The sequence below is a fragment of the Phyllostomus hastatus genome, unplaced genomic scaffold (genome assembly GCF_019186645.2).
Source record: "Phyllostomus hastatus isolate PE091 unplaced genomic scaffold, TTU_PhHast_1.1 phas_contig_477, whole genome shotgun sequence".
NCBI classification, from domain to species: Eukaryota; Metazoa; Chordata; class Mammalia; order Chiroptera; family Phyllostomidae; genus Phyllostomus; species Phyllostomus hastatus.
Genome location: NW_025333889.1, coordinates 1,086,578 through 1,111,598, shown reverse-complemented (window position 1 = coordinate 1,111,598; position 25,021 = coordinate 1,086,578). Strand labels below are relative to the sequence as shown.

At 65.2% G+C, this 25,021-nt stretch overlaps 1 protein-coding gene across 7 annotated transcripts in view; it reads right to left on the bottom strand.

Moving 5' to 3' along the window:
• The window catches only part of HDAC4 (histone deacetylase 4), a 149,465-nt gene that overhangs the window by 89,541 nt on the left and 34,903 nt on the right, over positions 1 to 25,021 (bottom strand). The window contains exon 1 of one of the 7 annotated variants that reach the window (XM_045845566.1): positions 3,920 to 4,064. The exons of 5 other annotated variants lie outside the window; for them this stretch is intronic. The gene's annotated coding sequence lies outside the window, so the exon portion shown is untranslated. Of the gene's footprint in view, positions 1 to 3,919; positions 4,065 to 25,021 lie in introns of those variants that run through there. One more of the 7 variants, XM_045845565.1, reaches the window with a different exon arrangement.

The following is a 25,021-nucleotide window of genomic DNA, read 5'->3' as shown; positions in this document are numbered from 1 at the left end:
TGGCCCCGCTCCGGACGCGGCACCTCCCTCAGCCACACGGGACACGGCGGCGTCACGGCCGTCTCATCGCCAGTGCCTCCCAGACACCTAACCGGGTCTGGGTCACGCTGCGGATGACATGCTTCCCTCAAGGACTCGCCGTGTCAGGAAACGCCTCCTTGGTCAATATGTAAAAATAAGGTTTGAGCGACAGGCTGCCACCCCCAAGGGTCCCCCAAAGGTGGGACATCAGTGACCAAACTCCTACCCTCCAGTCGGCAGAGAGGCCGCCACCGAGCCACACTGCCCCAGGGAGGCACTCGGAGGGCGAGGCCGCCCTCGCGGGAGGACCACGGGCGCCTGGACACTCAGCACCACCCGTGCACGGTCTTGCCCCAGGCGACGCTCCGGGCTTGGGGGCCCTGGGTGCAGCCACAGGGGAGCTGAGCCCTCCAGGAGGGTGCCAGCACCACACGGGCGCAGCAGGAGCTTCCCAGGCCACTGACCGGCACCCACCTCCCTGCTAAGTGACGGTGCACAGCGTGCGTGATGGTGAAGATGACGGGCACCCTGACTGAGGGAGAGGCCTGTCTGCACTGCCGGCTCCCAGTGACTCTGCAGGCCCTGGACCCAGGCCACTTGTCTGGGCGCACCCCCACCCCCCACCTGTGTCTCCAGCCTCCTCACCACGCTCTGGCCGTCTGCTCCTGGGCATGTCCCACACGAGGGGCATGCAGATAAGCCAGAGCAGTTCCAGACACAGCCAAGGGCCTGCGGGGACACAGCTGAGGGCAGGAGGGCAGAGAGAGGAGCAGAGACCTCCCGCAGTGCACCCGAGTCTCCCCCAAACCCCGTCCGTGAGCCCGCTCACTGGGCCGCTGTAAGTCTGCTCCCTGCGCCCCCTGGGCCCGCCCAGAGCGGCCCGGGCACAGGGGCTGTGGAGGTGGCATGGGCCAGTGCTCAGCCCTCGCTGAGGGTCAGGCTGCAGGCCACTGAGAACCACACTCCGCTGTGAAGACAGAGCACGCAGACCCTAGCAAGTGCCAGTCACACTGGGTTTGTACTTTGCCCACAGCCGAGGTATGGGTGCAGCGCCCACGGACCCCCTGCGCCGGTGCCCAGGACACCGAACGGTGACAGGGAAGCCAAGTCCGGGCGTGCCCTCGGCGCCCCCGCAGGAACTCTCCGCTGCCCCGCCCGAGCTCAGGCTCCTGTCTCACGCCGTGTTGTCACGTTACACGCGAGCAGATGGCACTCGGGTCGGGACGCTGCCGTCTCCACCGGCCCGGGGATGCTGGCCCCGCCACATTCAGTGCGGCAACCGCCCCATCCGAGGCCAAACCCGGCTGCAGCGCGTGCCCGCGGCAGTGAGACACCGCCGGGCCCGGGCCTTCGGGCCGTCCCTGTGCGAGCCCTGCTCTGCTGCCACGGTCACACGTGAGCGCAGAAGGAGGGGAAGAAGCCACAGCCTCCAACGCCCGCAGAAAGGTGGCCATGTGCTGGGCGGGGGAGGGACCGGAGAACGGTGGCCAGGAGCCCCTGCCACCCTGTGGTCACATGCGGTCCCAACCCAGGAAGAAGGGGTTGGCAGGGCACCCGAAGGAAGCCCACGGCAGGGCGTGTTCTGGGACCTGAGCCAAGTCTGGGGGTAAGCGCCCACCTCCCCTGGGATTACCGAGAGGGTTGCGAGGGCGGCCGCCAGGGACACAGGCCCAGCACGCTCCAGCCACGCACAAGGCTGCCGAAGCACGGCAGTTGGGATCCCCACGAGCACATGTTCCTGGGCAGGCAGCCCCCCGCCCCCGGCTGCCTATCACTTGCATCTCCCCGCACCCGAGCCTGGGGGAGGGTGGCCAAGGCAGCCCACCCCACTGGCCAGTGTGAGGCATGAGGGGACCAGCAACCAGAGACTCTCCAGAGTCGCCTGGATGGCCCGCCCATCAGCCTGATCAAGAAGAATCCGACCCCACAGTGGAGGCAGGTACCCCACAGCCTGGCCCCTGGGGGCTTTATGCAAGACGGAAACCAAACCACTAACCACAGCCTGTCTCATCCACCCAGAGGCCAAGAGCCACGACGGGGCTGCGGGGCGAACAATTCCGCCCGAGCGGAAGTGAGAGTTTAATGTTCTCTCACTGACACCAGGTGCCGGTGGGGCGGGGTCTGGGCTGTCCAGCTGTGGAGTGCAGGTGCTCTTTCTGAGAACAGAGGGCACTCCCACTCAGAGCTGTCTGGGACTCGCTCCCCCGGCCACACCAGGGACCAGGACGATCGCTGGGAAAGGAAGAGCTGCTTCCGGTGTGGCACAGGAGGGGCGAGCCAACAGCGGTCCCAGACAAAGCCGGCTCTGCCACCACAGGGTGGCGAGAAAATGCGCCGGTGAGCAAGGAAGGGGCTCGGAGAGCGACGCGGCTCCTCTGGGAGGACAGCCGCACCCGGCCAGTGGCCGGGGGGGCTGCCGGGGACGCACGTAAACGTGTCTGCTCCTCCGGGGTTCTCCCTGCGGCCACTGTGTTGTGCCTCCCTCCCCGTGTCCATGCGAGGCCGGCCGGGGCTAAGGGGGCAGCCACGGAGGATCAAAACGAACTCCGGCGAAGAGACCAGGCTGGGGCCACTGCTGCACCACGGGGACCCTGAGAAAGACGGCCTCTCTGACATGGACCCAAGACGCCGTGCTCTCGCACCACCAAGGACCTGACACCCGGGTCCCTGCCGTCCTCTTGCAGGCAGCCGCATCCAAGGCCCTGCCTCCCCGAGCCCCAGCTGCCTGTGCCAACGTGCGCCGCAGGCTGAGGGGGCCCTTCGGCACTCCGCGGGCCTGGGCTGCCGACTGGACAGGGAGGTCTTTCCAGCGACCTGCCTGTGGCTTCATCAACGCTCTGCGGGCACAGCCGAGCACCAAGGGTGCAGGTCCCGCTCCGATGGAGCTCCCAGCCTGGGGCGGCCAGACCCAAGTGGAAGTCCTGCTAAGGCCGAGAGCACACAGACCCTCTGCCCCTCCCAGGCAGGGTCCCGGCGCAGCCCTGACGCACCCACTGGACCCTCAGGGTCAACTCAAAACTTGTGCCTAAACAGCAGAGCGGGCAGATGGGTCCGGCAGCCTGCCGGCACCCTGCCAGGCGGCCCACCCAGGCCTTGGCCACCAGCTCCCCGCTGCCGCCCCGCAGGCCAAAAGTCCCACCCACACTGGTGGGGGCACAGGCCACAGACTCGCCCTCCCCTCAGTCCCGCCCCCAGCAGGTTAGATTTCCTCAGAACACGCAGCACGAGCCCCAGCCCTGTCTGCTAACTGGGACGGGGGCGGGGCTGCCCCTGCCCAGGCCACAGGGAGGGCTATCTGCACGGCCGGCCGCGCCGGGAGACCAGGGAACCCCATGCCTCTGCCAGGCAGCCCGGGAGCCTCGAGGACCAGCACCCCCGAACTGCGCAGGTCTGTGGCCATCGCCTGTCTGCCTGCCCACCTCTCCGTCCCCGGTGCTCGGACCGCAGTGGAGCAGCTCCTGGGCCTCGACACCCCAGTCCAGCCACCAGGGGCACAGGAGCCCCTCCCCGGCTCCAGTGGGAGAGCCCCAGGCAGGGGCGGTGCCCTCTTCCCTGGACGAGGGTAGGGGGTCCCATCAACACAGAGAGAAGAAACCAGTGCCCACAACGGGCCCTCTGAGCCCGAGGCGCTCAGCGCCAGACAGGAGCTGCGCCCGAGCCCTCGGGCCAGGTCCCCCCACAAAGCGGGCCCCCGGCACTGCAGGTGGCTGACCTGCGGCCTCTCCCCTGCCACTGCCTCTCGCCAGCGAGCTGGGCTTGGCCGGGCCACCCGGCAGGGGGGCAGTCACCGTGCTCACCACCGCATGGACTCAGCCACGGAGAGAGAGAGAGGCCCCCCCACGTCCCATCGCAAGCCGACCCCACGCTTGCCTCCGCCCCGGGTGCCGGCAGTGTTTACCTACGTTGACAAACACCTCCCAGGCCTGCTGGTCCGAGTCACAGGGAAGAGTCCCCCGGTGGGTGGCCACTCAGCAGTCTGGGGGCCACAGCCCAAGAGCACCGGCCCGCCCAGCGCTGCTCGCACCCTGAGGCGCCCAGTTGCCTTCCCGGCTGCGAGTAAACACGCCGGTGTCAGCGGCACACTGGGTCTGCCCGTGTCGCAATGCCTGGCACTGGCCGTGCGGCACGGCCTGCAGACAGCCGGCCTGGACCGTCACCCCGGGCAGCAGGTCACGTGCCAGGCCGCCCAGGACGGCCTGCTCTGGGCCCGCGTCAGCTGTCGGGACTCAGACACGCCACACCTAGAGCCACACTGTGCTCCGTCCCCGGCACCCGGGCGTGCGAGCACCGAGGGGTGGCGGCGAGCTGCTGCCAGCAGAGGCGAGCAGTGGGCCGACGCTGGTCCGGAGGGCTCTGGGGGGCGAGGCCACTGCAAACACTCCACGGGGGCGGGGGGCTCCAAGTCACGCGGGGGACTCGGTTCCTTACAGCGCTCCACGCCGCTATTCTCAACCAGCGTCGAGAGACAGCTTCCAACGGCACGTTCACACAACACGCCAAGACCTGTGCCCTGCGGACTGCCCCACAGATGAGGACACGGCAGGGACTGGGCCCCCGGCCTCACCCCACCGCCCCCACCCCCCTGCATAGAGCTCGGCAAAAGTCACTTTATTTTACGGGTCCCCAGAGCTAAGGTCCTGCTGGCGCCCCAAGCAGTAAAATAACAGTGGGGGGCGGGGAGAGCTGGCTATTTTGATAAAATCAATAAAATTCTGACAGAAAATCCCAAAGTCACAGCCAGACACTCTCGGGTTAGACTTGAGGGGTCTCAGCAGCGAGGTGAACCTGTCGCATGGAAAGGCCTCAGAAGCCAGTGCACCCTCCTTGCCGGCCTCACAGGTGCTACGCAGGGAGGGCCCCGTGGGGAGGACCTCGAGGGTCGCCACCAGGCTTGGCGGCAGGCCACGTCCCCAGGCAAGCCCCTGAAGCAGGGGGCGTGGCACCAGGAGACTCGCCCCAAGGCCTCAGCGATGGCCCCGCCCCTGTGACCTCCCGGCAGCCAGACGCAGCCCTGCCCCGGAGTCCCTGGCTCCTGCAGGGTTCTGCCGCGGGGCCAGCAGACAGCCGTCCCTCCCCAGCCGTGGCCCGGCACCTCACCTCCGTGAGTGCAGAGCTCCGACACCGGCCTCTGCACCAGCTCTCGAGACCCACTGACAGACACGACTCACGGTTCTCCACCGCACTCAACGGCGCGGGCCGGCCCGCACCCCGGACCCTCCAGGCCCCCCAGTGCGGTGATGGCGGGAGGACTGTGCGGGCGGGACGTAGCACCCTCTGAGCGCAGAGCTGAGCGAGAGCGAGGGAGCAAGGGGCCCTCGAAGGCAGGCACTCCCAAGGGCCAGGGCCGGTCCTGAGGCACCTGCCTCAGCCGCGCTCACCGGACTGGCCCACCCCACTGGGGCCCAGCTGGGGGACAGGGCCTGCGGCCCGTGTGAGGGCGCTGGGAGAAAGTGCTGCGGGCGGGGGCGGGGGGGGGGGGGTGTGACGCGTCCAGGCCTGGGTGCGGCCCCAGCAGGAGGGGGCCGCCCAGAGAGGGACGGGAGGATCCAGACAGGCCCGGGGTCTGACGGACTCAGGCCAGCGCACCCCGAAGCGTCCCCCAGGCCGAGACGCCCGGGCCCTGCTTCCCCGGGGGCAGAAAGCGGTGCCTGCGTCGGCCCCGCGGAAGCCCCCAGCCCCGAAGAAGGTCCGAACGGCACCACCCAACCTGGAGTCACAGTCGAAGATCACAGCGCAGAGAAGACCCAGGGAGCGGGAGTCCAGCCAGGACAGACTTCAGTCCCAGGAAACCTGATCTGACACCAGACTCCTGTCAACAGCAGGCTCAGGGCACAAACAGGCTGGCACAAGGGTCACCCTGGAGCTGGTGGCTGTCCGGCACTGTCACCCAGTCACTGCACAGCCCAGGTCCCTTGACCTCTCTGTGCCTGCACCCCTCACCTGCCACAGGGCGACTGTGACGGCCACACCGCCCCGGAGGGGCCTGTCGGGAGCGGACGAGAGTATGTGTTAGCTGTTACCACTGACATCAAAACTCGTCAGGCACGCTTGAAAATGATCCTAAGAGAAGTGGTAGAAACAAGAACTGTGGCGATGAAAATCTAAAACTAAATGCAGGCGTTGAATCACCCACGAGGAAGAGCTGGGAAGGGCCCCGAGGAGACGACCGGAGGGCCACACAGACGGGCACGGTGACGAGGAGTCCGCGGGGCTGGGGGCAGCGGGGAGGGGGTGCGATGCAGACACACGCCTGCCGGGACCCCCAGGGGGGGCAGTCGTAGGGCGGGCGCAAGCTCTGAGGCAGGAACACTGGGCAGAATCGAACTCAGGTCTCTCCGCTCATCAGCTGGCGGTCACCCCTGTGAAGGGGTCTGAGACGCAAGCCAGACAGCAGGCAAGGGCACTGGTCTCGGCCCACCCCTGGGGCCCCAGCGGGGCACAGTCGGGGTCCCGCCTGAGGCAGAGGGCTGCTGGACGCAGCGAGGGGCAGGTCTGTGCAGGGAGCGGGGCTTCCAGGACGCGCTCTGGGCAGGGCAGCCGAGGACAGAGGCGCCCGCCTGCGGTCAGCACCTGCTGTGCAGGAAAGCAGCCCTGTGTCTGCTCAGCTGTCCGGGCGGGGGCTCACTCAGGGGCCACGGTGGGCTGGGGTGGGGGCAGAGGGGGGCAGAGGGAGGAACAGCGCAGAGGCCTGCAGCTTCCCCTCAGGCCAGTGGCCAGAGCCACGTCTCCAGAAACAGGCCAGGTGGACACACGGCCCCCGGACGTGGGGTGCTGGGAACACAGCACTCTGGGCTCCAGCCCCAAAGGTGCCACCTGAATCTGATCTCGAGGAACCAGCAAGTCCCGGCCCCAGGGACGGCTCATGGAGCAGCCGCTGCAGCCGGAGGCTCTCTGCCCTGAGGCGCACAGACAGGCGGACTGAAGGACTCGGGGCTGCTCCTGGGTCCAGAGGCGCGGCGCCCTTCCCGTGCCACGCAGGCGGCGTCAGCACCACCTCCAGTGACGCCCTGGTGCAGCTCAGCCCTGACCCTCTCCCAGTCCTTGCAGCGGCTGAGGCGTGTCCTGGCCCTGGGGGGCGCCTCCCCAACCACCGGCCTCCGGGGGTCCCGGAAGCTCCCTTGTGGGAAGGGATGTTTAGAGCAGCTCTTTCACTCCTCTTGCAGCTTTTCCGTGAGTCTGGAATCATCGCACAATTGAAGTTCAAGGAGAAATGGAAAGACCTAAGGGTTAAAACTTCTCCAGAATTTTTGAAAGACACTAATCTCCAGAGTCAAGAAGTCTTTTAAAAAGAAAACCCAGACGGACAAGTGAAGACAGTCAGCGAAGACGCTGAGGGAACCGAGACGGACCGTAGAAGCACCGGCAGGGACGTAGCAGGGCCACTCGGACGCACACTCGGCGCAGGACAGCGGCACCAAACGAGTCGGTGTCACCTTCAACGGGAAAAGCGGCTGTGCACGCAGAGCCCCTGCCCCGTGGCGGCAGCCAGCGGTGCGAGCCACAGAGGGCTGCAGCAGACCACGACACACGGGCAACCGGCGGCCGCAGAGACTGCTAAAGGACGCCACTCTCAGCAGATAAAATCAAGGACAGCGGGGGGCCAGCGCAACATCAACGTGACAACGTGTGTGCGCGGAGAGAGCCTCGAGTGAAGACGGGGGACACACCCCTAAAAAGCAGCCAGCACAGGGTCTGGCACGAGTGACGCCCCTTTTTTATAACGAAACCTTTCCTCACAAAAACCGTAAGCGTGTCACCGTGACGCAGCAATGCCACACCCCAGCACACCGTGTGACGTTTCACGTGAAAGGTTCAAATCTAAACCAAAAAGTATCACACCCACAGGGCTGCCCCACCAACCACACAGAGCGGGCCTGGCTTCAGCCGGGCCCCGTGCACTCAGCCAGCTGTGTGCCTAGCCGCTGTGAGGAGGCACGCAGGCAGGCGTGCACACACGCGCACCCACGGAGATCAGGTCCGCAAACCAGGAAGAAAACAAAACAAACCTCCAAACGGAGCGACGCACACAGCACACGAGAAGGTACAGTGGCCAAAACAAGACGCTCAGGTTCCCTGGCGGTCCCGGGCCAGCACAGCGAGATCCAGTTTCACCAGCCGGTCCACGCGGCGTCGGCAACCTGAGGCGCTGGTGGGGGCTGGGACCGGGGCGGGCGGGTGGCCGGCTGGCGTGGCACCGGGAGCAACGCGTCACCTGCCTGGCCAGGCACCCCACACCCGAGGAGGGATGGCCCATGTGCCAGAACACACCAAGGCAAATGCTCACAGCATGACGTCTGCGGGAACCCCCTCTGCCAACAGGCCGTGTGCCGCCTGCAGGGAGAAGAGCTAGCCGCACGCCCAAACGCAGGCCCTTCCCCAACGCGGCACTACTTTTAAAGCAGTCCACACTAAAACACGCACCGTGACTCCATGCACGTGAACTTCACGACCACACAGAATTGACACCATGTTACTGAGGAACACACACGTATGACTCTCATTAAACCCCAGGAACAACAGGCAAACACACAGACGTCACGTCGTGGCCCCTGTCGTGGAGGGGCGTGGGCACACGGTGGTGGTTCCACTTTGCTTCTTTAAGTGACGCCTTAGGGTCTATCTGGTCTTTGGTAAGTAAATGCTTCATACTCAAATTTAAAATAAATGTGCAGAAAAACCAGAAGAATGAGCACAGCCAGCCGAGAAAGAAATTGACACACATCTGGAAAGACCTGCAGAGCGCCGCCTGCCACACCCACCGCCGTGGAGGCCACGCCCCACACTGCAGAGGCCACGCCCAACACCGCTGCTGGAGGCCAGTGGCAAGTCCGGATGTGCTCAGAAGGGAGACGGGGGACAGATAACCTGAGAGACTCCTCCGTCCCGCAGAAACCTGGGATTCTGTGCAATTGAAACTATCTTCTTCGGTATTGAACTTTCAGTTAATTATTGCCGAATACAAAACAGACCAACGAGAGAGGGTTTCTCATACGCCATGCGCTCACTCAGCCTTTGTGGCTCTGTGTTGCCCCCAGGAAACCGGGGGCATCTGGAAGGACACGGAACAGACGTGCTGAGTGCACAGTGACAGCCCATCAGCCCGAGGCCTCAGCTCCCCAACCGTGGGAAAGACTGGCTTCCACTTCCAAACACTGTTTAGCCTACTCACAAAGGCTGCGCAAGGGGGGACCCCCAAAACCAGAATCACCTCCTGGAGGGCGGGCCCCTGGTAGGACAGGCTTCCCCTGCAGGTGAGTGTTCTAGGAGCCCATCTGTATCAGTGTGCCAGCTGGTGGTGTTGTGAGAGGCTGCGTTTGGCTTCAGTGAATTTTTTGGAAGACTCCTTCAACGTGTTTGCCCATTTCATGACGGCGACTCACGAGCGCACCTGCCCACACCACACTGAGTGCTCGGCAGTTCCAGACCAAAACAGCACGACCCCCACCACCCACCTTCCCTGTTCACCCGGTCTCACTCTGAGCAAAATTTTTTTTGTCTCCCTGGATGAAAAAAGTCCTCAAAGGGAAACGTTTTGCCGCTGGGGAAGAGGTGAAGCAAAAGCAGCAGCAGCAGCAGCAGCAGTAGCAGAAGGCATCAACGTGGATGAGTTCACACACTGTTTGGGGCGGTGTGCCGAATCAGATGGAGAGTGTGCTGAAGGTGACTGAAGTTTAAATGTGGAGGAATAAACACGATTTTTATTAGTAAATTCCAGGATTTTGGGGGTCCCCCTCGTACGTTTCCTCAGAGGTTAGGGGTATTTTTATCTATGAAAAATTGGAGTCCTTGTTAACCTGACCTTCCTTCACCACTCTCCCCGGCTACAGGAATCCCACAGCTCCCCCATCCAGCACGGCGCCAGCCACAGAGCCCTCAGCAGCAGGGACCACGTCCGCACAGCACCATGGGCCCCGTCCCCCTCCCCGGGCTCTGGTCAGGGTTTGATGCCTCCTCCCGTAAGCGGAACCGGCCTACAGTCTGCGCCTCATCGCCGTCTCTCGGCAGGTCTCCCGCACCCCGGCGCTGTCAGCCTCAGGACTCCACGACCCCGGTCTGGGCTCAGAGGCGAGGTTCGGGGGGCAACCCACACGCCTGGGGACGCACTGAGAGGTGCCCTAAGGGTGGGCGCTGGGCTTGGGAGAAGCAGCCCGTGTGCCCCTCACCAGCAGGACCCAGGCCCGCAGACCCTCCCGGTTAGGAGCGGCTCACACGTGCTCTCGGCGGCGGCGGGGAAGGGACTGCTTCTCCCCGTGGGAGGTCCCGGCCTCGTCTCGGGAACACTCTGGCGCTCTCCTCGCTGGGCAGCCTGACTCCCCGTCGAAGAGCTCAGGCCCTTCAGTGAGCGCGTGTCTTTCAGGTCTCCCTGCAGTCTTTCCCCGGGTCGGGCTCCCGTTCCTGCAGAAGCCCCTGCGGGGCGCTGTCTGCAGGTCACTCCGGGCTCCTGGCGGGAGGGCCCTGCCCGTCTCCAGGCTGAGCCTGAGCCCCCCCCCCCCAGCTGAGGGACAGCTGCCCGAGGCAGACGTTCCCACAAGGCAGGAACACCCTTGCATTCAGGCACCTGCAGTCCAGAAAAACTATGGTTAAATTTCTAAGGACAATGTGCATTTTCATTTTTAGGACCCCAAAAAGGTTTTATTGAGAATGTTTTTTCCACCTAAACTTATGAATGGACTTTCCTCTGTCCTCACATCTGTTCTGGCTCTTCCTCAGGGCTGTTTTTCTCGATCACACAGCCCACACCGCCACGGCCAACTTGCAATGTGACAGCCCTGACCCCGACCCTGACCTTGACCCTGACTGGCACGTTCATTCCTCATCACTTAGAACTTATCTACTCAATGAGCCATAAGAGTTTATAATTAAATGTAACACAAACACAATGCAGACATAACACCGCCCATCACCGCAAACAGCTGCCAAGTCCCGTCGGGCAATGCCTGTGGGCTCCTGCCCGCCGGGGGGACCACGGGGAAGCCCTTGGCCCCGCCGAGACTGGCACGTCTCCGTGCCCGCACACGACACCACCTCCTCGGCCTCCTCAGGGCCTGTGGGCGGGGCGCCACTGACACAGCCTGTCCAAGTGCTCCTCACCACGTGCACGCCGGCGCCGGGCCTCCGACCAGCAGCCCTCACGGTGCTGCCTCAGGGCCCCTGCACCGCTGGAAAACACTCAGGACCCCAAAGTGCTTGTATTTATGCGGCGATTACGATCAATATCCGTCAGAAGCTAAAGCTGGAATGTCTAAAATTACTGACTTAATTCATTTAAAGATGGTGACGAAGGTGGTTGAACGTCAGCGTGAATTACTTGTTCTCACGACAAAGCACCTCCTGCCCACACGGACGGTGCCTGAGCAGGCGGCTCCGGAGAACGGGGCAGGGGAGGACGTGGCGAAGCGGGCCCTACTGCTCAGCCGGGAGACTACGGACGGCAGGACGGCCGCCGTGGGGGGCAGCGGTTTTCCCAAAGCTACACCTGGGACGGCCGTGTGACATGGCAGCTCCCCCTCCAGGCGCACACACGGGGACCGGAGGGCAGAGACGCTTGTGCACGCCGCGCGGGGCGGCAGTGTCCACAGGAGCCGGCGAGAGACCACCCAGTGCCGGCCCCGGACAGCCGAGCATAGCGCGGCCCGCTGCCCAGCAGAGCAGCGCTCGGCCTCGGGAAGGAGGGGAGCGGCGTCCCTGCCGCTGCAGCCAGGACGGGCCTTGGTGCGCGGTGCCGGGCGGAACGAACCGGTCACGGGAGGACACGTGGAACCCCACACTCTGAACCCCTGGGGGCCGCAGAGTCAGCAACCGGCAGACCGGGGGGTTGCAGGGGCTGAGAGGAGAGCAGAGTGCGGCATATTGGCCTCCGTCTGGGGTGACAGAAGGTTCTGGAAGTAGACATGGCAAGGATTACACAGCATGGTGAGATACTTAATGCCACTAATCTGCACGCTTGAAAGCGGTGAAAACGGTAAACTCACGTTACTTATCTCTTACCACAATAAGAAAAGACACGTGGAGAAAAAAGACACAGGCACGTGTGCTGGTAAGGAGAAACAACGCCCAGGCCCCGAAGGGAGCGGGCCACTTGGCCTTCCGGACGTGACACGGCCCCACTGCGGGCCGACGGGCAGAGGCGCTGCTGGCTGTCAGACGCGGACAGTGTCCCCAAGGGGCCGGCCTTCCGCAGGGGCCCAGCGCAGCCAGCAACCCGTGGCTCTGCAGCCCCCGAGCTCCACACCCGAAACCCAGGGTTCCCAATGCCGACGGGGGGCAGGTGAGCAGCCGGCACACCCAATATCCGCACACGAGACACCCCCGGGGTGCGTTCTGAACCCTGGATCCTGCCTCCTCCAGCCCGGTGACTTCCAGGCAGAGACACAAAGCACAGAGAGACCACATCACTCCTCAGGGCTCCCGGCCACCCGCATCTGTTTCTGGACACGCCGTCCCGGGACTGGAACCATCAACGGACGGCCCTCAGGACCGCCGGTCTCGGACCCGACACGCCCGCCAGTGCTGCCTCGAGCCGCAGCCCAGCCCCGCCCCCGCCCCCGCCTGGGACGGGAGGTGAGCTGAGCACACAGCTGCGGTGCTCTCGGGCCTCGCGAGCACGGTCTCCTTGCTGAGGGGCCGGGGACAGGGCAGAGAGGCAGCATGTCCGCCCCCCCACCCCCACCACAGCAGAGGACGCACTGGGGCCAGGCACCTGCTGGGCTCCCAGCTCCGTGGAGCCCCAGGCCCAAGGAGCGGCCGGCTGGGCCCGGCCCCTCCACGGCAACAGGGCAGCCTCCTCGCACCCGGGCACGGAGCTAACGTCTAAGAGGTTTCGCGTGCGGTTTTTACTCATGGGTCTTCCTTAAGATCATGACACTTACCACAGCCTGCGTGCACAGGTGGAGAGAGAGGGTCCCGAAATGTGACCATCGGCTCGCTCCCTGGCTGGCCGTGCGTGGCCGCGGCCCGGAGGCCGCCCCCGACCGTGACGCTCTGTGGGGAGCTGTGCCTGGTCCACGGGCCGGGCTTCGCCACCCCCCCCCCCGAGGGGCATCCTGTGCCCTGCAGGTGCGCAGAAGCTGGAGCAAGACTACCGACCCACCGGCCGGGTTCAAGGGCATGGCCAGGTCCCAGCAGCCCAGCCCCCACGCCCTGCGTCTGCCAGCTCACACCCAACAGGCCTCCTTCCCCGACGCCTCCGCCCTGCCTCCACATGGCTTCTCCCACTGGCCCACCCCAGGGCCAGCCATGGGTGCCCTCACCACGTGCCCCTCGGCATCCACCTGAGGCGGCCTCCGGGGCTGGGCTGTGCGCACACCTGCCCGTCTGAAATGCAAGCCCCTGGACACCCTGGAAACCAAGACTCCTGCAGCATCCACCTTAGTGGGGCTTGATCACCATCTGCCAACGGCCTGAGTCACCCACGAAAAACCACAGGCACAAGCTGTTTCTTCCGGAACCCTGGAAGAGCCGGGACACGGAGATGCTGGGCTCAGTTTTGGTAAACTGAGGACTGTGCGGACAGCAGGTCCCGTTTCTGGCCTCTCCTGACGAGACAGCCGCACAGAGCGCCGCCAGACGCCTCAGGCGAAAGGGTTCTACAACGAAGGGCGAGGACAGACTGGGCCGTGGGCAGCCCCGGCCCCGGGCAGAGGTCGGGTCCCACACCCCGCCCAGAGCCTCTGCACACCCCGAGGGAAGACCAGACCAGACCAGACCAGGGGCAGAGGCTGGCTTCCGAGTGGGGGAGCAGCACTCGCTCCCAGCCGGCCGCCCCCACCGTGACGGGCTGCGCGTGTGCCCAGCAGGCCCGGGAGAAAGGCTTTGTCGTGGACAGAGAGGCACCGGCCCCTCCCTCTGCACTGCCTGCCAGGAGCACCGCGGGAGGGCCAGCGCTGGCGGGGCGGGCGGTGCAGCTGGGCCGGGTGTTTACGTCCAACCCAGACGCCAGAGGGCTCGTGACGACTCGCTGACGCAAGGGGCCCGGCACCACAGGCCAGAAACCAACCAGGGAGGAGGCTCCTCTTCAGAAGCCGCGGCGGCTGCGGCCGGCCTGCAGGCCCTGTAAGCCGAGCTCCTCCTCCTGGCCGGGCTGCCAGTGAGCAGCCGCCCCCAAGCTCACAGCCGCAGGGCCACACGCAGGCGGAGCCCACCCGGGGAGACCACGGACCCAGCAGCACGGCGGGCCGTCCTCCCCCAGCTGCATCTCCCCAGACGGAGGCCGGGGCACGCATCCGCCCCCCCCCCCCCCGGACCCAGGCCTCTGCAGAAGTGCCCCGGGACTTCTGTCACCTGAGGCAGAAGTCACTAACCACCCACGGGAAGCAAAGCTAAAGCACGAGGGCCTGGCCCTGGTGGCTTGTCTCAGGGCGCCGGTGGGGGGCGCGGGAGCTGGGGTCTGCGCCCTCGGGCGGGGGGGGAGTCCGCGTGGGCTTCTCTCCCTCGGTCTTCTCTGCAGCCCCCTCTCCCTGGGCTCCCCCGCACGCCCACCCCATGCGGCCTGCGCCCAGGACAGCAACAGGTGGGACCACCGAGACCAGGCCGGCAGGCAGCTCCGCGGCGACAGGGGCAGGCTGCCTGTGTGTACACGGCCCGTGCGAGCTGCTGGAGCACTGGTGTCCCTGTCACTCTGGAACCGCTAACCCAGAGGGGCACAGGGCACGTCCCCCTCTCAGAGAGGGCACGAGGCTGGGCCAGTGGGCAACACCAAGACTTGCCAGGAGCCCCAAGACTGGCCCTGGGCTATGGGGGCCTCCGCACCCCCGGGCCTGACAGGGCGGCTGACCATGCACGGGCCTGGCCCAACCCTGACACGGGCCCCTCTGTGAGGCCACTCCCGGCCACACGGTTCAGAGAAGTCAGCCCAGACAGAGGCGGCGCCACTGCTCGCCGGGGAGGGCGGGGTGAGCCCGGCACCCTGTTCCAGAGCCTGTGGATCAAAGGGAAGAACAGAGGAGGGGCCCCGAGGGCCCCAACTGTGGGCTTTCCATGGCGCGGAGCCTCGCCCCACAGCCCTGCGTCTCCGCTGCCAGTGGTGCCTCATGCTCACCCCCACCCCCCACGCCGCCGCCAGGAGGACCCCAGGCAGAGGCAATGGCGGCTGCAGAACAGGAGCTCCTCCCGCACCCAGATCTGCGGATGGTCACCCTCGGGCCCAGACAGACGGAACACAGCTCTGCAACCGCACCTGCGCGGGGCAGCCAGCAGCCGGGCACCGCCCCACCGCTGCCGAGGAGCAGCCCGCCAGGGATGTGCTGCTCCGGGTCGTGCTGATGGGAAGGGTGGGCAGCAGGGGCAGGAGAGCAGGCCAAGGCGCCCGAGAGGCCGCGGGGGTGACAGGGTCCATCGTCCCCACTCTGTGGGCCCCTGAGCCAGGAGAGGGGACGTCACGCCTGAGTGACCAGGGCACAGCTGTGTTCTGCCTGGCTCCAAAGGCCTGAACAAGGACCACTGGGGCCCCTGGCCAGCGGCCTCCATGCCCGCCCCCTGCAGCCAGGGCCGCGGGGCCACAGGGAGATGGGCAGCTGAGCGGAACTGAGCTCGGCCCTCTGCCACCAGCGGCACAAGCAGACAGCCTTGAACCCCGCGGGCGGATGGAGCGGCACAGGCCACCACTAGCGAGTGTCTGCAGGTCAGCTCCTCATCACACTAGACTTGTTTTATGTCCAGAAAGGACGGGGATTCCGGAAAAACGAAATAATGGTTTTCCTGCAATACTGAAATGGTCTTCTGGCCTTAAAGCCCGGTTTCCTTAAAAGTCAGTAATCCGTAATTGAACTGCAAGTAAAACTGCATTTCTTTTTAAATCACATAAATTAGCAACTATATCACTAAAACGCACTTCTAAAAGTAACAGACCAAACACGGTATTTACAGCCTAACTATGCAACGCAATGCACGGGTTAGAAAAGAGAAAAGGTAAATTTTAATGCAGAAGAACAGTTCCCACCCGCAGCCTCCCCACCCCAGAACAGCCCTTGAGGAGGAGAAACTGTCAGCACCCCACCCCCACGCACAAACTCTCCTGGAATGCGCACTGCGGACCTGTGGCTTCCATCCAGCCTCCCCCACGGCTGCCCCGTGGACACAAGGGCCGCGGAGCCTAGGTGTCGGAAGGAACTGAGCCGTCATTCACCACGGCCAGGCCCCGGCTCCACCCCGATGGGCAGGAGGCCCAGAAAGACCCAGTGTCACGCCCGCACTCCACCCACGGGTGGGGGGGGGAGCCAACATGGTCCCGTCGTGACATTCATGGCATGGAAAGCAACGTCCTACAGATGAAGTGAACCCTCCATTCATGTTGGGGGAAGGAAAAAACAACTTGGTAGAAGCCCAGGGGGTGGGGGAGGGGAAGGGCAGGGAGGCAGGAAGGCGCAGAACAAGTGCGCCCTGCACACGGCCCTGCAAAGCCGGCCGTTTACAAGGTGTGACCGACACCACCTCGTAAACTCTCTGCAGGAAGCGCTCCGAGAGCAACTCGGGGCTGCAGGCCCCCCTCAGCCCCCCTCCACGCACGCCAGCAGGGGGCTCGGGGCCGCAGAACGGTCCGCAGGGACCCAGACACAGGAAGGATGCAGACAAGGGGCCCGTGGGACCCCAGCAGGGGCCCTCCCCTTCCCCTTCGGCCACAGCACACGCCGGCAGCCCTGGCGAGACCTGGCGTGCAGGCTCAGATGACGCGCTGCAGAGGCCGGAACCGGCTGCCGGGACTCGGGGCCGAGGCGCCAGCGGACAGGAGCCCAAGAAGGGCCCTTTGGAGCCGCTGCTCCCAGACGGGCGCTGGAGGTTAGGCGCTGGAGGCCGCGCGAGCCCCTGCCCGGCCGGAGCGTGAGAAGCTGAGCCCGGGACCCGGGGCAGACCCGCAGCCGGCGGCAAGGGGGCTTCCAGCACAGGCAGCGACAGGAGGAGAGGGGCGGGCTGGCCGCCACAGGCCCCGAGACCCGCGTCCCGCCAGAACCCCCCAGGGAGGTGCGGAGGCTGCGTCTGTGTGGGCCTACAACAGCTCCGAACACCCAAAGGCAGACGCCGGGGGGAGACAGAAGGAGAAACAATGCTGATCCGTAGATCAGGAACAGGCAGAAGCAGCAGACGGGCATCGGGGAACCACAGGCCAGACCGTCGCCCGGGCGGCACTGAACCGAGGCTGGGAGGCCTGGCCGGCCATCGGCGCGGCCCTTCCCACGCACAGGAGGGCGCTCACCCGACAGACCAGCGCCAGCGCAGCAGGACCAGAGCCCACCCGAGGACCGAAATGTGGTGAATTCAGTGGCCACGGCGAAACTAAACTGGGAACCAATAAAAAGAGCAAAGTACTAAGACAGTCATAAACAGCTGAAGTAAAGAAACACTGTTTTAAGTGACCCATGGGTCGAAGAAGGAATCGGAGAGGAAATCACGTGTCACTCCAGCCGTAGTGCAGTGGAAAGGGACATTTAACAACGCGTACACTCCAGCTGAAGCCGCACACGGGCGAGCACCGCAGCCTGCGGTGCACACGTCACTCACCAAAAGAACGCCTGAAAAAATCCAGTAATTTAAATATTTATTTCAACTAGGTTTTTAACAGCCAAGTAAATCCAAGTCAAATAACTAAAGAAAATAACAGCAGTGAGAGCAGAAACGGATTTGTTTAAAGTCCCAGGGAGTGGGCCCGCGGGACTGAAGATGGCTCCTCGGGAACACCACGTGGCCGCCTGCCCCGCAAGTCCACGGCGGGAAGGAGAGAGAGGGTAGGTGACGGGGCGGGGGGAACCCCCCGCAGGCCTCCCTCCGGCAAACTGACAGCGAGGGGGCAGGCCGCCAGGTCCACGTCGGGACTTGCGACGATTCAGCGGGAACTAAAAACTCTGGGGAGAACTAAGCCCATGAGCACTGACACGAGGGGAAGCGGGCATTCCGAGGAGCACCCATCAGACGGGGGTGCGACCCGTGGCTCTCCCCGCGGGCTCACTGCCCGGCGGGCTGCCCAGCGAGTCCCTGCGTCCCCCCCCCCATTCCAGCGCAGAGCAGAGCGGCATCTCCCCGCACAGACCCCGCCCGAGAGCCGGGCGGGAGCCGCTGCGGACGCGGCCTGGGCGGCCTGCTGGGAAGCACGGGCTGCCGGGCTCCAGCGGCTGCACTCGAAACGTTCCGAGGAGGAAGCACACGCAGCAGGAGCCAGGCGGGGCCGCGGGGCTGGGGACGCTCACCCTCTGACTCTACGGCACGGGGGGCACAAAGCCCGCGGCCGCATCGCCCCTCCACCTGGTTTCCTCTGGCCCGGCACCTTGTTTCTGCCCGGCAGCAGCACCAAGGTCTCACTTAAGGAGTGGTCACATTTACACCGTCCCAAAGTTACATGCGGCCCGTTGAAGGCCACCGCGAGGCCCATGTGGCCCCGGTGAAGACGAGTCTGACACCCCTGCTCTACAGAAAATGCCATCAGCCCGGGAACAGAGGAAGGGCCGACACCCACACACTCACGGCCGGCACGACCCTGACACCCAACCCTCAGGGGAAGGTTCCGAGGCGGGAAACGGCAGGTGGACCTCACTCCTGAGTCCACGCTGGACAGAGGGAGCCATGGAGCGGGCAAGTCCGTGGTGCGGAAGAAGAGCGGTAGCGCATTAAAACCAAGGTAGGATTACCGAAAGTTGTCAGATTGGCTGACCATTCAGAAACCCGTCAAGACAGCTCATGATGGGACTCAAACAGTGGAGGAAACTTACATGACCCGCAGACTCGGGAAAGACCCCACCCGTGTGGGCCAAGCGGAAGGGCCAGCTCCGCAGACAAAAGAGACCCGTGTCCGCACCACCTCGTGGTCCTGCCTGGTCCTCTGATGCCTCCCAGGAGGGCAGCTCAGCGGCGCGAGGGCAGGAGAGGGCGGCCGGCCTGCCAAGGCCCGCAGAGCACGAGGTCCCCTGGACACGGGCGCGACGCTGAGAACGCACCCTCCACACCCGAGACAACGGCGTCCACGTTGCCGGGACCCTGCATGCGCAGGCCCCAGACAGCGGGGCCGAGCAGGAGCGGGACATAAAGGGTGAAGAATTAGCAAGACGGAACTGCAACGATCACTGCCGATACAGACCGAAGCCAAGGGCAGCTACGGACAAGCTGGCAGAAAAACGAGCGAACCCCACAAGCTGTCTGGAGACAAGATGGCTACACAAAAACTCATCACCTTGCTACACACAAACACACGAACACACAAGACCGTAAGAGCAAAGCAGCATTGAAGAACTACCTAGAAGCAAACCTGACCAAAGAAATGAAAGCCCTCCCCCTCGACCTCTAGTTTGCGACTGAAGACACTGCAGACCGGCCACCCACACAGAGGCCCACGGGCGGGAAGATGCCCGTCAAACCGACGGACAGGCGCCCGACGCGCTCCGACCGGGGCCCAGCGCTGGCGAGGCAGCAACACGGGCGGTAAGACCCGCCCGGAAGTGCACAGGGCCGAGAAGGACGAGGACGACCTTGAAAGAGACGGTCGGGTCGCAGGGCTCCCACTGCCAGGAATCGTGGCCGACCCCACAGCCACAGGCGTGGAGCGGTGCCGTCCCGTCTCAGGGGCAGACCACACATGAGCCCAGGAGAGGGGGAACCCCACGCACGGACACCCGACTCGTGAGACGGCGGCGCAGCAGTGCAGTGAAAGGCTGGCATGGCCGTGACGCCCAGACCCAGGGAAGGGAACGGATGCCTGGCCCTCGTAAACACCAGCGGGCCAACGGCACGACCGGTGAGGAGAGCAGCCCTCAGTGACCGCGTCGCACTGAGTCTTCTTAAACGCCAGCCCCCAGGGACCAGCCCCTGGAGCTGCAGGGCAGCACTGCAGAGGGCTCCCGCCTCCATGGAGGCGCAGGTCCGGCTACCGACCGGCAGCAGGAGCATCCGTCCCTCAGAGAGCACCGCTGGCAGAGGGAGTGGCCCCACAGGCAGAGGGAGCGACAAAGGAAATGGCTGAGAAAGGACCCAGCCCCCAGCCACACAAGCAACTCCTCCGAGTGGTGACACAAGGCAGCACAGCCCGGTTTTTTCAAGGAGCAGGAGCCCAGAGCGGGCACCTCCCCCCCCCCCGCTGTTCAGCCCGCACGCGAGAGCACGGCCCGCGTCTCCAGCGCCCGGGAGAGGCCACAGGACGAAGGCCGGCAGCGCACAGTGCGGCGGGCGAGCCCGCGGGCCTCCCGGCGGAAACCCAAGGGGCGCATCCTTCCTTGGGGGGAGAAACGCCACTCACACAGGCCCCAGACACACCCGAGACACTGCAGCAGCAGACGCACCCCGCAGCCGGAGCCCACCCAAACGTCCCCCACCACTGGACAGACGGACACGTCCAAGCAGGAATGAGCAGACGGCTGGACACCATGCCACCAGGAGCCTGCAGAGCTGCACACCCGAGTGAGGGAGGCCGGGCGGGAAGACCCAGCACTTCTGCACCAGCTTGGCCGGCGGCCAGAGGTGGGGGGCAGTGCCCAGCGGCCAGCCGGGGCTGTCGGTCCGAGAGAACAGCTCGGGTGGGCAAGGAGGTCTGCGCGGCCCCGGCCACCTGCTGGCCCTGGCCCCTGCAAGCCCACGCAGACACGGGACGCTCACAGCCGCAGGTCACACAGCAGCGGCGGAAGACTGTACACAAACTCAGCGTCCAGCGATGTGCAGCCATGTGAGTGAGGGCGCATCCACACCGACCCCGAGAAAGGACAAGACGCTGCCGTTGCACTGATCTGGAACACTCTCCCGGGGAAAAACTTAAAAGGCTGCGAGCCGAAGCCTCCGCAGGCCACTGCCATCGCGGACAGAGCCAGCGAGAGAGACCCCCTGCAGCCCCTTCGCTGTTCCAGCCGGACGTGAGCGGACAGCGAGCTCAGCGCGCATCTGCACCCCGCCACCACACACACTGCGCCCGTCCCCCAGGTCACAGCTCCGGTCACCGCCGCAGTCCCTGAGCCGCCAGGGCTGACGCACCACGATACACTCAGGTTTCCTCAGTTCCTCGGGTCCTTGCTCCACCCCAGGACCCACCCAGGACCACACGTGGCATTTAGCTGGCCAGTCCCGAGGCTCCTTTGGGCTGGGACGGCACCTCAGACCACCCTTGTCGTTGGTGGCCCTGGCGGGACCGGGGGGACCCTCTGGGCACGACGTTTGCGGCTCTCCCTCTGCCGGGAGCCCCCAGCTCACTTCCATGGAGAAGAGTGAGTGAGCAGCACGTCCCAGACCCGCGCTGAGCCAGCTTCTGCTCCCAAACACACGGCGGCCCCGGCTGCACATGACAGAGCTCCCCAGGAACAGCCTGAGCCGGCCGCAGGACGGCTGCTCAGCGGAGGCTGCAGCCTGCTGCAGGAGAACAGGCAGCCCGGAGCCACCCGGGCAGCGACCAGCAGCGCAGGAGGGGACGGAGGGCTGCCGTCCGGAGAGAGAGGGAGGGAAAGAGACACGGGAGGCGCGGTCTGAGCACAGGCGAACACGCAGGAGGGCACCCCACCCCACGCGGGCCTCGGGGGGAGGTGCCAGGGGCCCAGGCAGCTCGAGGACAAGAGACAAGCGCCAGGGAGGAGCCAAGTGCAATGCCAGCTCTCAGCCGGGGGCCGTGCCGCCCGCTGCACGGGTCCCCTCTTGGCGCCCCTGAGCTTCTCCATGACCCCCAGAGCACTGCCCCGGCAGCCCAGAGTGGGGACACGCCAGGGACCTGACATCGCCGCCCTCGGTCCAGCCTCCCACTCCTCCCCGGCCCTCCCGGCCTGGTCACAGGCCCCGACTGGCTTCTTCCAAGCAGGGCCCAAAGCCCCTTGTCTGAGACACCTCCCCCGCTCTGCAGAGCGCCCCCGGTCTTCTGTGTGGCCCTCTAGCCCTCCCCGCCACCCAGTGCACATGTGACTCACTGACCCACACACCAACGACAACGGCAAGTTCAAATCTTACTCGTGTTTGTTTTTTAGATCCCACACTAGAATTCTGATGTCACTACATGAAACGGGAGAACTAACTTCGTGCCACGCTCTCGGGCGTCTCCTCGCTCTGCCGCAGCCCTCGTGGGGCTCCCGTGGGGTCTGACAAGCATGTGCCAGAGCTGACCGAGACCCTGGACTCAGTGGTAGGCCGAGTCAGTCAACCCTGGACAGTCCGCAAGCATCGGAGACCAGAGTGGGGTGGGCCTCCGCCAGAGAGCCCCCGGCAGACGGCTCCGGAGCGGGAGCCCCGGTCTCACGGGCACGGCCCGAGCCTCGCAGCCCCAGTCCCCAGAGCTAGCTTCAGCTCCCCAGCGACACCGCTCCATTTGCAGCACGAACATGCACGTGGAATCCACTTGAAAGGTGTCCAACAAGAGCTGCCAAGGCACAGGAAACCTGTATTTAACAAAACTTGTCAAAAGTGTGTGTTTGGTTTACATAAAACCGGAACTGCAGAGTCTGGCTGGTGGAAAACAATGGTAAAGATGTTGTCTCAGCGGGCGGTTCCAACCAAGGTCTCAGAAGGACAAGGGGACCGGTACAACGAGCTGCTGTCCACCCCCATCCCGGTACAGACCTGGACCCACCGCCTGCCAGGGCAGCCAGAAGGCCAGGTGCGGCAGGCCGGGACCGGGTCACGCTGGCCGTGTACCCCCTTTCTGTTGTAGAGGGTCAGGGTTCTGACCGTACATACAGGGCCACCCTACCTGGGACTCTACCCCCCCACTGCTCCAGCAGAGGCCTCCCGAGGGAGGAACCACCTAACACCACCCCCCTTAGCTTCTGTCGAGCTGCAGCGCACAAGCTAAGCCTCAAAGCCAGGTGCCCCCCTGGAAGGCCAGGGCCTGTGTGAGGCGACCTGGCCCCCTCTCAGGAGGCAGCCCGGCTGCACCAAGCAACCCCAGTGACACCCCTTCGGCCGAGGTGGCCTGGTCACACACGGAAGCCCACAGACACAGGGCTGCCTCTGCCCAAGGGCTCACCCAGCCCTGCCCCCCCCCCCGCCCCGCAAAGCAAAGCCGAACTCTCTCAGAACTAGACACTGTTGAGGACATCCCTACAGCAACGTTCTCGGGCAACGAGGGCGCCGAGCCAGACCCCAGCGGCTCTTTTCTTCTCACAAATAGTGCTGATGCTGGAAAGGAGCCTGCCGCCCCATGCAGACCCCCCCCACCCCATCCCATCGCACCCAGGCCCGGCCCAGGGTCCCCACGGCTGCCTGGAAAGAAGCAGGTTGGGCTGAATCTCCTTAGGATCCAGGGGGGCTGAGGCCACACCCTGCAAGCCCGCCCACCAAGGCCACGCCCACCAGGACCCGCGCGGTGTTGGAAGAACCAAGGACAGCCCCGACCACTGGCTGGGATCTCCTGCAGCCCCACACCGGAGAGCGCGAGGAAAGCCCCCCAAGGACTAAGAGCCACGCCCACGACCAGACTGGGGCCCCTGGGCCGCATGCACGCTCCCCCTGGACAGCCGGGCTGCGGCGGAGCACAGCCAGAAGCTTGGAGGGGGGCCTGGAGGGCTAGACCTGCCCGAAAGCCAGCGGGGCCTCAGGGCCGGGAGAGTCACTGCAGCGTCCAGGGCACTCGGTCCTCGGGTTCCGAGCAGTAACTTGTTGCCAGGCTGCTGCTGCTCTCCCACACCCAGGACACCCCAGCCCCAGCTCAGCCAGCCACAGAGGGACTGACCTGTGCCCCTCTCCCGCGAGAGAGGACACGCCCCCCCACAACACAGCGAGAGGTAATGTGCACAAAGCCAGGCCACTGCGGGTAACGGGAGGAGCCGGGCCACAGACGGTGGGCCCGTCCAACTGGGAAGCACTGCCCAGGGCCACCGGTACCCAGGAAGGACACCGAGCCCCCCCTCCCTCTCCCTGACCCCCACCACGAGGCTGAAACGAAGTGGGCTGTGCCTTGGACCACACAAGAATGTCCACAAAGAACACGCGGTTCCCTCGCGCAGCCCCGGGCCCAAGGGCATTCGCCCCAACCCAGCGCAGGCCGGCACCTCTGCCCACACTGAGAAGGCAGGCAGGTGCCCAGCTGCTGGGAGCCCGAGGACCACTGTGTGTGGCCGGAGGAGGCGGAGCATCAGCACTGCGGGGCCACACCCGCAGCACTGCAGGCCCGCCCCAAACACGCCCCGGTGCGCATGCGCAGCCAGGTAGACCGGGCTGGGACCCTCTGCGGGACCGCCCTCGATGGCCTCGGCCCCGCCCGGGTCCCGGCGATGAGAAACTCGCCGACCTTAGAAGTGCACTGCCCACAGAGGATGCCTAGGGCCAACAGCTAGGAATGCAAACGCGGCAGGAGGGAGCCTCAGCTCCTCAAACACTGGGCGTTCTCTCGGCTCCACGTCCGAATGGCGGGCTCAGGGGAAGCAGCCCTCCAGGAGATGGCCTCAGAGTTGCAAGTTCAAAGGACAAACCACGTGCGCCACCCACGAACGCTCCGCCGCGAAAGGCTGGCGGGGCCACCACGAGGCTCCGCGTGCAGAGTCCTGGCCGCGCGGAAGAGCTCTGCGCCCGCGCAGTAGGGGCCCAGCGCCCGCACTGTGGCCGCCAAGGCCGCGGCGCCGAGACGTGCCGACCAACTGCCCGGATTCTTTACAAATGCCATTTCAAGTCAACGGATGTCGAAGTGGTATGTTTTCTTTAAAAATATACATACGCACATATATCACTGTTAGATAAGCCTCAATACAGCTTTTCAGAAGCATGCAGTATTAGTAAAAGTGAGAAAATGGTTGTAAGGTTGGACACTGTTTTTCGAGTAAAACTCCCAGAAGTCCCAGCGGACCCCATTTCCACGCGACCGCACCAGTTCCCGGCCAGGGCCGCGGCACTCAGTGACGGCCGCGAGCCCGGCGGCAGGAGGAGGGGCACCGAGCCTCAGTCCCGCAGGGACCCGACACCCCAGAGCCCCACTCGGACGGTCTTCCCAGAGGCCTCCTGCCGCCACAGCGCCGGCCAGGCTCCCGGCAGCCAGCACCGCAGCGCCAGGAGGCAGAGCCGAGGGTCTGCGCACGGGGTGGGAGTGGGGCGAGAAGGGGAGGCAGGGCAGGCAAACAGGGGGCGC